This window comes from Macaca thibetana, chromosome 11 (assembly GCF_024542745.1).
Source record: "Macaca thibetana thibetana isolate TM-01 chromosome 11, ASM2454274v1, whole genome shotgun sequence".
In the NCBI taxonomy this organism is placed as follows: domain Eukaryota; kingdom Metazoa; phylum Chordata; class Mammalia; order Primates; family Cercopithecidae; genus Macaca; species Macaca thibetana.
In genome coordinates, this window is record NC_065588.1 from 87,251,727 (window position 1) to 87,264,235 (window position 12,509).

The window sequence follows — 12,509 nt, forward strand, 5'->3', positions numbered from 1 at the left end:
ACATAGGCCACAAAATCTCTCTTAGGAACTATATCCAGAACCATTTACTTGTTTGATGGGCTTCCTCCTGCACACTGCCTAATAAGATGAAACTTCCTAAAGTTCTGCTCACAATTAGTCACCTGCTCAAGAACCTCTAATTGCATTTAAAAGTGCAACCTGCTTTTCTAGTCACAATTCTTGCTTCTTGCCTTAGAAAAGTTTATAATAAAGCCAAACTGGATGGCTTCTTCACTGAATTTGATGCCTTGGGTTTTCCTGACTTTGGATATGCTCTTTCTAAGGTATGGTGGAATATCATCTCCATATGAAGATTTTTTTGTGATATTCTTCTTCCCACTACCAAATAGGGTTTCAGTCACCATTAAAAGTTCATTGTACTTTAATTCATTCTCTTTAAGTTTTCTACCTTAATTTACGTCTTGGTAAGTAATTGTCTTAACATAAAAAATTCACTACATTATAAACTTTTTGTGGGAAGAGACAGTTGTCCATAGTTAATATTAGCACAGAGACATGCATGCAGAAGCAGTTCAAAACACATCATATTTATATTTACTTAATTCTACTGGACATGCCCTCAAAGCACATATTTTCACAGCCTTGCTGCAGTTGCTCTATTTTGGTTGAACATGCAACATTCGCTCATGCACCTTTTTGTCTTTCATTGTCAACATCACCACCATTATGTTCATCATCAACAAAGATTCATTGAATTAATACAAATGCAAGACTTTCCTATTTTAGTAGACTTGTATGTAGTTAGCAGAGATTCAATGCAAATAACAACTTGCACTCCAGAACTTCATTGACTGTGATGGCCAAAGTTAAGCATGGTTTGGCAATACTGACAATGCATTTAAATCATGAAATATCTTCAGGTACCCCTCATATTGATGGAATGTAGAAGTTTAGGCACTGCAATGCTTTTGTTTGGAGATGCAGCTCAGTTCTTGTTAGTGTAGCCTTTGTAATTGTTGTTGTTTTGTTGTTGTTGTTGTTGTTACCAGCTGGTATATTGCACAATATGCAGTTGATTCTCCTTATTCATGGTAGTTATATTCTATCACATTGCTGAAAACACTGAATCAGCAACTGCTGAACTATTGCTCCTAGGGGAAATACAAAATTAGGGGAAATACAAAATTAGGTTTCTGCAAACTCTGGTCACAAGATTTTTGGCAACTGATCAATACATAACTTTGTTTTACATATGTTTCTGTTCAAAGGCAACTAAATTTAATGTATATTGTTGATTTATTAAAATTAAAGTCACACCCAACAGTGTCTTAACTCAGGCCCAATGGAAGCTTGTCTAACATACACATTTTCTCCATAAAGCGCTTTTCTTCTTGTGCTTACGAATGCTAAACAGCACTTCTGCACTATACTTTAGGGCCATTTTAAGCAAATAAATAAATACATAAATAAATAACCAATAAAAAGTACAAAAATGCAAAATGTATGGCACAAAAAAGGCCTTGAAAAGGATACTTGTTTACGGTCTGAGAGCTGGAATAAGAAGATGGAGCATTGCCTCGTCTAACGTCTGATGGGAACGTGCAAGTTGGGTAATCAGATTTTTCACCACTATGCACCATGTACACGAATTCCCACAAAAGTGCTGGCAGTATTGATTGGGGAATTACGTATGTAAGTGAACTTACAAATACGGAATTTATGATAATGAGGATTTACTGTACTAAAGACAATTCAACCATGAGACACCAAAGATTACAAATGTTATTAGGTTGGTGCAAAAGTAATTGTAGTCTTTGCTAGTACTGGTTTTTGTTTTCTTTTATTTTGTTTTTATGCGTATCCTCTAAGGCCTCTCTCCTTTGCTTGCATTTATTTATTTAGAGACAGAGTCTCACTCTATCACCCAGGCTGGGGTGCAGTGGCGTGATCTCAGTTCACTGAAACCATGCCTCCCAGGTTCAAGCAATTCTCATGCCTCAGCCTCCTGGGAGCTGGGACTACAGTCACGTGCCACCACACCCAACTAATTTTTGTATCTTTTTTTAGTAGAGACGGGTTTTTTCCATGTTGACCAGGATGGTATTGAACTCCTGACCTCAAGTAATCCACGTGCCTCCACCTCCCAAAGTGCTGGGATTACAGGCGTGAGCCACTGTGCCCAGCCCTGCCATTACTTTGAATGGCAAAAATTGCAATTACTTTTGCACCAACCTAATATTCGTTCTTTAGTGAGGTTGGAAATAATGTTTTTAACTTTTTCACCATTTCTCAGCTTGCATTTTACACTAGTGGTAAGAAGCTGTTTACAGTTTCCAGATATATTTATTCTTACAAGCCTCTAAAGTTTTGATTGCGTGGCTCCCTCTGCCTGGAATGTTGTAGTCCTATTTTCTTTCATTATTTAATTTTCATGCAATCTTTAAAGCTCAATTCAGCATAATCTCCTCCAGGAAGCCTACTTCCAAGCTGACCAAGGGAACTCTGAATTTTTGCATTCCTCTATTTTCTCAATTGGAATTTAACAGATATTCTGTCACCTCTGTATTGAGAACTTCTTAATAAGGCCTGTATTTACCATTTTGTAGCCTTAATATCTAGCACAATGCCTGGCTGATAATAGGTGACAAATATTGACTTGAATTGAACTGAGCTGAATGAGGAAAAGCATTGGAAAAAAACTGTTAATGTATAAAAGGATGAGAATTCAACTTAAATATGTAAAAAAACCTAGGACTGAATTAAATAAATTTAAATAAAATATTACAGTGAGGAACAAAGGACAAATTTGATTGATTTAAGAAAGGAAAGATTTTGTATGCTCAAGTACTGAGAAAAAATGATTTACACTCATCATATAATACAAATCAGATGAGTCAGCTGCATAAAGCAATTTTTTATAAAGGAAACATTATGCTGGAATATATTAATAGCAGTATGACTAGCTTATCATGAGTGAGTAGTAATCTTTCTTCCATATTTGGCAATAATCAAGCCTTTCCTAAAGTATTTATGAAAGTTGTAGAGAAATTGGAGCACATTCAAAGAAGATCAACAAAAATGAAAATAAGACTATTAGAAAAGATGAAAGGGACTCCAGGACTCCAAGCAGGGCAGAGTACAGCAAGAAAGATCATGAATTAAAACTTGTCATCAAGCCCAGCCCAATACTGGGCACAAAACTCAATAAGAAACTTTTTGATTAAGTACTTAAATTGAGGCTCAAAGGGCAAAGATCAGTAGTCCTACCTTAGCATGGTGGCCAAAACCGCATGAAATATATTAAAATTCAAGAAATAGATTAAAAGTTATTTGAAGGAGAATCTCCTGATGATACCAAGTAATTAAACACTGGAACAAAAACTTCAGTAGAAATCATGAAATATTTCTGCATCCATATCAATTAGAATCATTTAGGTAATAAACTGCTTTGAATGGCATAAGTTCAGCCTAGAAACAGAGAGCTGGGCTAGTTGCCCTTTTAACAACTCTTTCAGAATGATAATGCTGATTGGTATATCTAAAAATCTCTTACTATAGTTTTATTTAATCAATTTAACCTGTTTGTACCATAACTATTTTCATATTTCTCATTTTCTCTCTGATGTGGTTTGGTTGTGTCCCCACTCAAATGTCATCTTGAATTGTAATTCCCACAATTCCCATGTGTCATGGAAGGAACCTGGTGGAAGGTAATTTAATCATGGGATCAAGTCTTTCCCGTGCTGTTCTCATGATAGTGAATAAGTCTCATGTGATCTGATGGTTTTAAAAACGGGAATTTCCCTGGACAAGCTCTCTTTTTTGTCTGTTGCCATATGAGACGTGCCTTTTATCTTCCACCATGATTGTGAGGTCTCCTCAACCATGTGGAACTGTAAGTTCAATAAACCTCTTTGTTTTGTCAATTGTCCAGTCTCAGATATGTCTTTATCAGCAGCATGAAAATGGACTAATATGCTCTCTGATATAAATTTTCCTAAGCGTGATAGAAAAAAAGTGTCTTCATTTACTTTCTTCTCCTTATTCTCACCTTGTAAAATATTTGAACCAACCTACAGAAAAGAAAGAAATCTTGATTGGGAAAGTAGACTATATCTCTTGTATAAATAGAAAAAATAATTATTTTTATAGTATCTATTAAGAATGTAATTTCCAGGCCCTATGATTCTGGCTTTATATGCTTTATCTCCTTTAATCCTAAAATAATCTGAGAAAGGTACTATTGTAATCTCTTCCGTGGATAATTTTAACTAAATTAGTCTAAGTCGCAGGAATTCAGAGAAAGAGTTAAGACTGCAATATAGATTTTTTTTGACTCCAGAAGAAAACTTCTTAACATTTTCTATTCTAGTCCATTCTTTTTTATTCTATTTTATTCTCTATTCATCCATTTATTCAAAAAGTATTTATTGAAGCATCAACGGCACATCATGGTTTTTACAGGTGCAAGGGTATAGATTGGGTTCCCCAGGAAACAAAGGCTGAGATGGTTTGCCTGCAGGAAGTTTATTGAGGAATTCTCTCAGGAACAACATTTAGAGGGAAGTGAAAGAAGCAGATGTTGGTGGAGGGAGAGCTGAATCAAAGCACAGTTGCGAAAAAGACTTCCATCTTTGAACTGCACTCATGAGCTCGAGCTCCATGCACCTTGAAAGGTGTCCTTAAATGTGGCAAGAAGTCTGGGCCTTTGTACTGTCATCAACCAGTCATGGAATGGTGGCTTCTCCCAGGGGGAGCACATATCTTGGTGAGGCATATCCTATTTGGCCAAGGACCTTTACAGGAAAGAGATTCAACTGTGGGCCGACTCCCAAGTGGATACCACAATGCACCGAAACAGAAGAGTACCTACCCTCATGATGCTTATTTACTGGTGGGGAAATTGGAGAAAAGACCAATTAATAAGTGTGTTGTTTTGTATTTTTCCTATGGCAGATGGTGATATGTTGTAAGGAGAAAAAGAAGGGAAGAGGTAGTTCAAAGGGAAAGGGCTGAGTATGATAAAACTTAAGTAAAGCTTCATCGAGAAGGTGACATTTGAGCAGATTTGAAAGAGATGAGGAGGAGATACACTAGTACATATGGGGGAAGATCATTGTTGATGGGGAAAACAGCCCCATGCACACACTCCTAGAGGGAGCATGCCTAGAATGGTTGAAGCACTGCAAGAAGGTCAGCTGACCAGTGTGGATAACAGCCTGTAAAGAACAGAATGCTAAGAGATAAAAGTCGAACAAATAATAAGAGATAGAAGCCTAAATAATGCAGGAACTCTATGACACATTAAGGACTTTGCTGTTTTTTTCTGAATGAAGGAAGTCGTTTGAGAGGTTTGAGAGGGGTTTGAATGATCTGACAAATTTTAGAGGGCTCCCTCTTATGTGTTAAGAACAGACTCCAAGGAGACAGCAAAAATAAAGTATGAGTTGAACTATTGGAATAGTTCAGGCAAGAATTGGTGGTAGCTTGTGCCAAAGTGGTAATCGTGAAGGTGGTGAGAAGTAGTTAGATTCTGGATGCATTTAGAAGATGGAATCAACAGAATTTGCTAATCACAGCACGACAATTTACTGTTTAGCCTTAAGCAAACTAGCTAATTTCTTAGAGCCTTAGAATCCTTTCCTTAAAAATAGGGATAATATGTCCATTCTACAGAGCAGATTGTGAGGCTTAAATGGAAAATATATGTGATGTGCTTGGCATTATGCCTGAAACACAGCAGATGTCCAATAAACACGACTTTCTCTCCTATTTTGTGGCTCCTATATTTTTCACTGTGCTTTTTCTTTCATCATTACATGTGGTCTTAAAAAAAAATACTCTAAGGTACCAGAGTACCTTAATAATACCTTCAAAAGAAAATACTCTAAGGTACAATATTCTAAAGTACCAAATCAACCTTGATTTATAAATAAGGCAATCAATACCATTAATTTAAATGATTTATATAAAATTGCATCAAAAGATAATGAAAACATCTCTGGACTTAACTCCCCATGCAGTGTACATTCAAGTGTAGAGTGAGATTTCTTACATGTTGATCTTTGAATCCTTTCAGATATCTCAGAAGAAACAAAATTCACCCTGGTGGATTTTAAAAGAGTGCTCTCCAAATTTTAAATTTTAAAGGTTTCTTTTAAAGAAACATATGCTATCCCAGCTGTCTACATCTAATAAAGCAACCACTGACATAAGGGGGAGAAAAATGGAATATAACATTTCAGAGGTTTTTCAGATACACTGGGGACTTTTGAATAATATGAATGCCATTAAATCAAGTTAAAATATAAGTATAGGAATTATGGAAGAGTGAAAGTCTCTACAAGGCATGTAGTATCTAAGACTTTCAAAGGCAATACTGTCTACAATGAATACATTATGAATGAACTAGAAATATCACAGATTATTAAAAACAAAATCTCAGTTTTTTCAGCTATTGACACATTTAAAATAATGTGTTTTTAAAAAAGATTCTTATATAAGGTTTTATTATAACAAGATTTATAATTTTGTTCATCTAACTTTTGTTCACTATGTGAATAATTCTGCAGAGTACCAGTGCATGTCTCTGTGTGTTATACTTGCTCCTGGTTAGACCTAGAAGTACTGCAGCATTCTGTTGGTAATATTGCTCACTAAAACAAATTTATTGAAGGTCACAATGGTCAAAATCTGTGGTAGGGCTCCTCACACCAGGCACCAACCGTGGTAGTGATCTTATATAGGCCAAGACTAACCTTTGTCCTACCACAGGTGCTTAACTGCCTCCTACTGCGGGGTGGGCAGAAGTTTATTACCCACAAATGGCGTTTTCTTTAGGCCTCAGGACCTGGCCTTTCATCTTTACCCTCTAGTGGTGTTTACTCACAATCGTTTAATCTTTACTAAATAAATGTAAGTCTCACTGATTGAGGCCAAGTCACAACTGTTTACAGGACTCTGCTGGAGTCTGTAAGTGGCTCAGACACACTCAGCTGGACTGGCAAAGTGGAATATCTGTGTGCGAGTGTCCTTTAATCATCGGTCACCGGGTCAAGGGTCTGCAAGGGACAGAACCACCGCAGCTGGTGCGCCCGTGAGAGGAGCGCTACCACAAAAATCAGAAAAAAAAAAAAAAAGTATTATTAGACTTGCTAATAACTAATGCTATGCTTTCAATTTGAGTCAATTACTTAAATAAAACAATTTTTCATATAATTGATCATGAGAGCTAATATTTTGTGTTATTCATTGTATGACTTAGTTTTCAAAGTCAACTTAGTTTCAGGCACAAATAATTCTAATCTTAATTTGCTCACAAAAAGGCAAAATTAATGAGCCAGGGCCAAAAAGAAAGAACAAGGACTCCCCAAGCTGTCTACGTCCTCTTGATAGTCTCTCTTCTGCTGGGGAAGTCCAAATAAAGGCCTAATAAAAGGAGAGTTATGAAAGGCCCAAGTGAGCCTCACTATCAGAATCATCTGGAGGTTCATTAAACATACAAATTCCTATACCACAACCACCCCTCCAAAATTAGAATCTTTAGGGCGGAACCTAGAAATCTTAAGATTTTAGATGGTGTTGGTCTACAGAACGCTCCACCCCAAATCAACAGAATATACATTCTTCTCAGAACCACATCGCACTTATTCTAAAATTGACCACGTAATTGGAAGTAAAATGCTCCTCGGCAAATGAAAAAGAACAGAAATCAGAACAATCTCTCAGACCAGAGTGCAATCAAATTAGAACACGGGATTAAGAAACTCACTCAAAGCCACACAACTACATGGAAACTGAACAACCTGTTCCTGAATGACTACTGGGTAAATAACGAAATTAAGGCAGAAATAAATAAGTTCTTTGAAACCACTGAGAACAAAGACACAATGTACTAGAATATCTGGGACACAGATAAAACAGTGTTTAGAGGAAAAATTATAGCACTAAATGTGCACAGGAGAAAGTAGAAAAGCTCTAAAATTGACACCCTAACATCACAATTAAAGTAACTAGAGAAGCAAGTGAAAACAAATTCAAAAGCTAGCAGAATATAAAAAATAAGATTAGAGCAGAAGTGAAGGAGATAGAGAGACAAAAAAAAAATCAATGAATCCAGGAGCTTTTTTTTCTGAAAACATTAACAAAATAGATAGACTGCTAGCCAGACTAATAGAAAAGAGAAAAGAATCAAATAGATAAAAAATGATAAAGGGCTTATAACCACTGATTTCCCAGAAATACCAACTACCATCAGATAATACTATAAACACCTCTATGCAAATAAACTAGAAAATCTAGAAGAAATGAATAAATTCCTGGACACACACACCCTCCCAGGACTAAACCAGGAAGAAGTTGAATCCCTGAATAAACCAAAAATAAGTTCTGAAATTGAGGCAGTAATTAGTAGCCTCCCAACCAAATAAAGGCCCAGGACCAGACGGATTCACAGGTGAATTATACTAGAGTTACAAAGAGGAGCTAATAACATGTCTTCTGTAACTATTCCAAACAATAGAAAAAGAGGGACTCCTCCCTAACTCATATTATCAGCATCATCCTGATACCAAAACCCAACAGAGACACAAGAACAAAAACTGGAATTTCAGGCCAATATCCCTGATGAACATCGATGCAAAAAATCCTCAATAAATACTGGCAAACTGAATCTAGCAGCACATCAAAAAACTTATAAACATGATAAAGTTGGCTTCATCTCTGGGACGGAAGTCTGATTCAACATATGTAAATCAATAAATGTAATCCATCACATGAACAGAACCAATCACAAAAACCACATGATTATCTCAATGGATGCATAAAAGGCCTTCCAACATCCTTTCGTGCTAAAAACTCTCAATAAACTAGGTATTGATGGAATGTATCTCAAAACAATAAGAGCTATTTAAGACAAACTCATAGCCAATATCATACTGAATGGGCAAAAGCTGGAAGCATTCTGTTTGAAAACTGGCACAAGACAAGGATGTCCTCTCTCACCACTCCTATTCAACATAGTATTGGAAGTTCTGGCCAGGGCAATCAGGCAAGATAAAGAAATAAAAGGTATTCAAATAGGAAGAGAGAAACTCAAATGTTCTCTGTTTGCAGATGACATGATTGTATAATTAGAAAATCCCATCGTCTCAGCCCAAAATCTCCTTAAGCATCTGATAAGCAACTTCAGCAAAGTCTCAACATACAAAATCAATAGGCAAAAATCACAAGCATTCCTATACACCAATAACAGACAAACAGAGAGCCAAATCATGAGTGAACTCCCGTTCACAATTGTTGCAAAGAGAATAAAATACCTAAGAATACAACTTACAAGGCATGTATAGGACCTCTTCAAGGAGAACTGCATATCACTGCTCAAGGAAATAAGAGAGGACACACAAAAATGGACAAACATTCCATGCTCATGGATAGGAAGAATCAATATTGTGAAAATGGGCATACTGCCCAAAGTAATTTATAGATTCAATGCTATCCCCATCAAGCTACCATTGACTTTCTTCACAGAATTAGAAAAAACTACTTTAAATTTCATATGGTACCAAAAAAATCACCTGCATAGCCAAGACAATCCCAAGCAAAAAGAACAAAGCTGGAGGTATCACATTACCTGATTTCAAGCTATACTGCAAGGCTACAGTAACAAAAACAGCATGGTACTGGTACCAAAATCAATATATAGACCAATGGAACAGAACAGAGGCTTCTTCCCTGGGATGCAAGGCTGGTTCAACATATGCAAATTAATAAATGTAATCCATCACATAAACAGAACCAATCACAAAAAACACATGATTATCTCAATAGATGCATAAAAAGCCTTCAAACGGGAAGCTTCCAGCTTTTGCCCATTCAGTATGATATTGGCTGTGAGTTTGTCATAAATAACTCTTATTGTTTTGAGATATGTTCCATCAGTACCTAGCTTATTGAGAGTTTTTGTCACATGAAGGGATGTTGAATTAATGCCACATCTACAACCATCTAATCTTTGACAAAGCTGCCAAAAATAAGCAATGGAGAAAGGATTGCCTATTAAATAAATGGTGCTGGGAAAAATGGGTAGCAATGTGCAGAAAATTGAAACTGGACCCCTTCTTTACACCTTATACAAAAATTAACTCAAGATGGATTAAAGATTTAAATGTAAGACCTAAAACCACAAAAACCCTAAAAGAAAACCTAGGCAATAATACCATTCAGGACACAGGCATAGGCAAAGACTTCATGACTAAAACACCAAAAGCAATGGCAACAAAAGCCAAAATTGACGAACGGGATCTAATTAAACTAAACAGCTTTTGCACAGCAAAAGAAACTATCATCAGAGTGGAGAGGCAACTTACAGAATGGGAGAAAATTTTTACAATCTATCCATCTGACAAAGGGCTGATATCCAGAATCTACAAGGAAATTAAACAAAATTACAAGAAAAAACAAATGACCCCATCAAAAAGTGGGTGAAGGATATTATTGGGGGAACCCACCCCCAATATCTCAATGTAGGTTCTTTCTATTTTACATAAGTGTTGGCCAGCTGAGAAATAAAGAGAAAGAGTACAAAGAGAGGAATTTTACAGCTGGGCTGCTGGGGGTGACATCACATATCAGTAGGACCGTGATGCCCACCTGAGTCTCGGACCAGCAAGTTTTTATTAAGGGTTTCAAAAGGGGAGGGAGTGTAAGAACAGAGAGTAGGTACGAAGATCACATGCTTCAACCAGCAAAAAGCAGAACCACTAATAAGGGTCTAACAAAAATCACATGCTTCTGAGGGAATAGGACAAAGGGCAAAGGCAGAACAACTGATAAGGGTCTATGTTCAGTGGTGCACGTATTGTCTTGATAAACATCTTAAACAAGACAAAACAGGGTTCGAGAGCAGAGAAGTGGTCTTGACCACAAATTTACCAGGGCAGGGTTTTTCCCCACCCTGGTAAGCCTGAGGGTTCTGCAGGAGACCAGGGCGTATCTCAGTCCTTATCTCAACTGCATAAAGCAGACATTTCCAGAGCGGTCATTTATAGGCCTCCCCCCAGGAACACATTCCTTTCCCTGGGTATTAATATTAACGTTCCTTGCTAGGAAAAGAATTTAGAGATATCTTTCCTACTTCCATGTCCATTTATAAGCTCTCTGCAAGAAGAAAAATATGGCTCTTTTTGCCAGACCCCACAGGCAGTCAGACCTTATGGTTGTCTTCCCTCGTTCCATAAAAATTGCTGTTATTCTGTTCTTTTTCAAAATGCACTGACTTCATATTGTTCAAGCACACATGTTTTACAATCAATCTGTACAGTTAACACAATTATCACAGTGGTCCTGAGGTGAGGTACATCCTCAGCATACAAAGATAACAGGATTTAGAGAGTAAAGTAGACAGGCATAAGAAATTATAAAAGTATTATTTGGGAATGATAAATGTCCATATTAATATGAAATCTTCACAATTTATGTTCCTCTGCCACAGCTCCAGCCAGTCCCTCCATTCGGGGTTCCTGACTTCCCGCAACAGGATATGAACAGACACTTCTCAAAAGAAGACATTTATGCAGCCAACAAACATATGAAAAAAGGCTCATTATCACTGGTCATTAGAGAAATGCAAATCAAAACCACAATGACTTTCCATCTCACTCCAGTTAGAATGGCAATCATTAAAAAGTCAGGAAACAACAGATGCTGGAGAGGATGTGGAGAAATAGGAAAACTTTTACACTGTTGGTGGGAGTATAAATTAGTTCAACTATTGTGGAAGACAGTGTGGCGATTTCTCAAGGATCTAGAACCAGAAATACCATTTGACCCAGCAATCCAGCTACTGGGTATATATCCAAAGAATTATAAATCATTCTACTATAAAGACACATGCACACCATAAACGTGTGTGCAAGTATTCTTTTTGAATAATGACTTATTTTTCTCTGGGAAGAAACACAGTAGGGGGATTGCTGGATCAAAGCGTAGTTCTACTTTTAGTTCTTTAAGGAATCTCCACTGTTTTACACAGTGGCTGTACTAGTTTACATTCCCACCAGCAGTGTAGAAGTGTGCCAACATCTACTTATTTTTTATTTTTTTTTTTTTATTATGGCTGTTCTTTCAGGGGTAAGGTGGTATCTCATGATGATTTTGATCTGAATTTCCCTGATCATTAGTGATTTTGAGCATTTTTTCTTATGTTTGTTTGCCATTTGTATATCTTCTTTTGAGAATTGTCTGTTCATGTCCTTAGACCACTTTTTGAAAGGATTGTTTGTTTTTTTCTTACTGATTTGTTTGGGTTCACTGTAGATTATGGACATTACTCCTTTGTCAGATGTATAGATTGTAAAGATTTTCTACCTCTCTGTGGGTTGTCTGTTTACGCTGCTGACTGTTCTTTTTTTTTTTTTTTTTTTTTTTTTCATGCAAAATCTCTTTAGTTTAATTAGGTCCCAGCTATTTATCTTTGTTTTTATTGCATTTGCTTTTGGGTTCTTGTTCATGAATTCCTTGCCTAAGTCAGTGTCTAGAAGGGTTTTTCC

The 12,509-nt window shown here is 36.6% G+C and overlaps 1 long non-coding RNA gene across 1 annotated transcript in view; it reads right to left on the bottom strand.

Annotated features, from left to right (window-relative positions):
• Positions 1–623: 623 nt before the first annotated feature.
• The window catches only part of LOC126929996 (uncharacterized), a 36,838-nt gene continuing 24,952 nt past the window's right edge, over positions 624–12,509 (bottom strand). The window contains exon 3 of the long non-coding RNA XR_007717415.1: positions 624–1,112. This is a non-coding gene — a long non-coding RNA (uncharacterized LOC126929996). The remainder of the gene's footprint in view (positions 1,113–12,509) is intronic.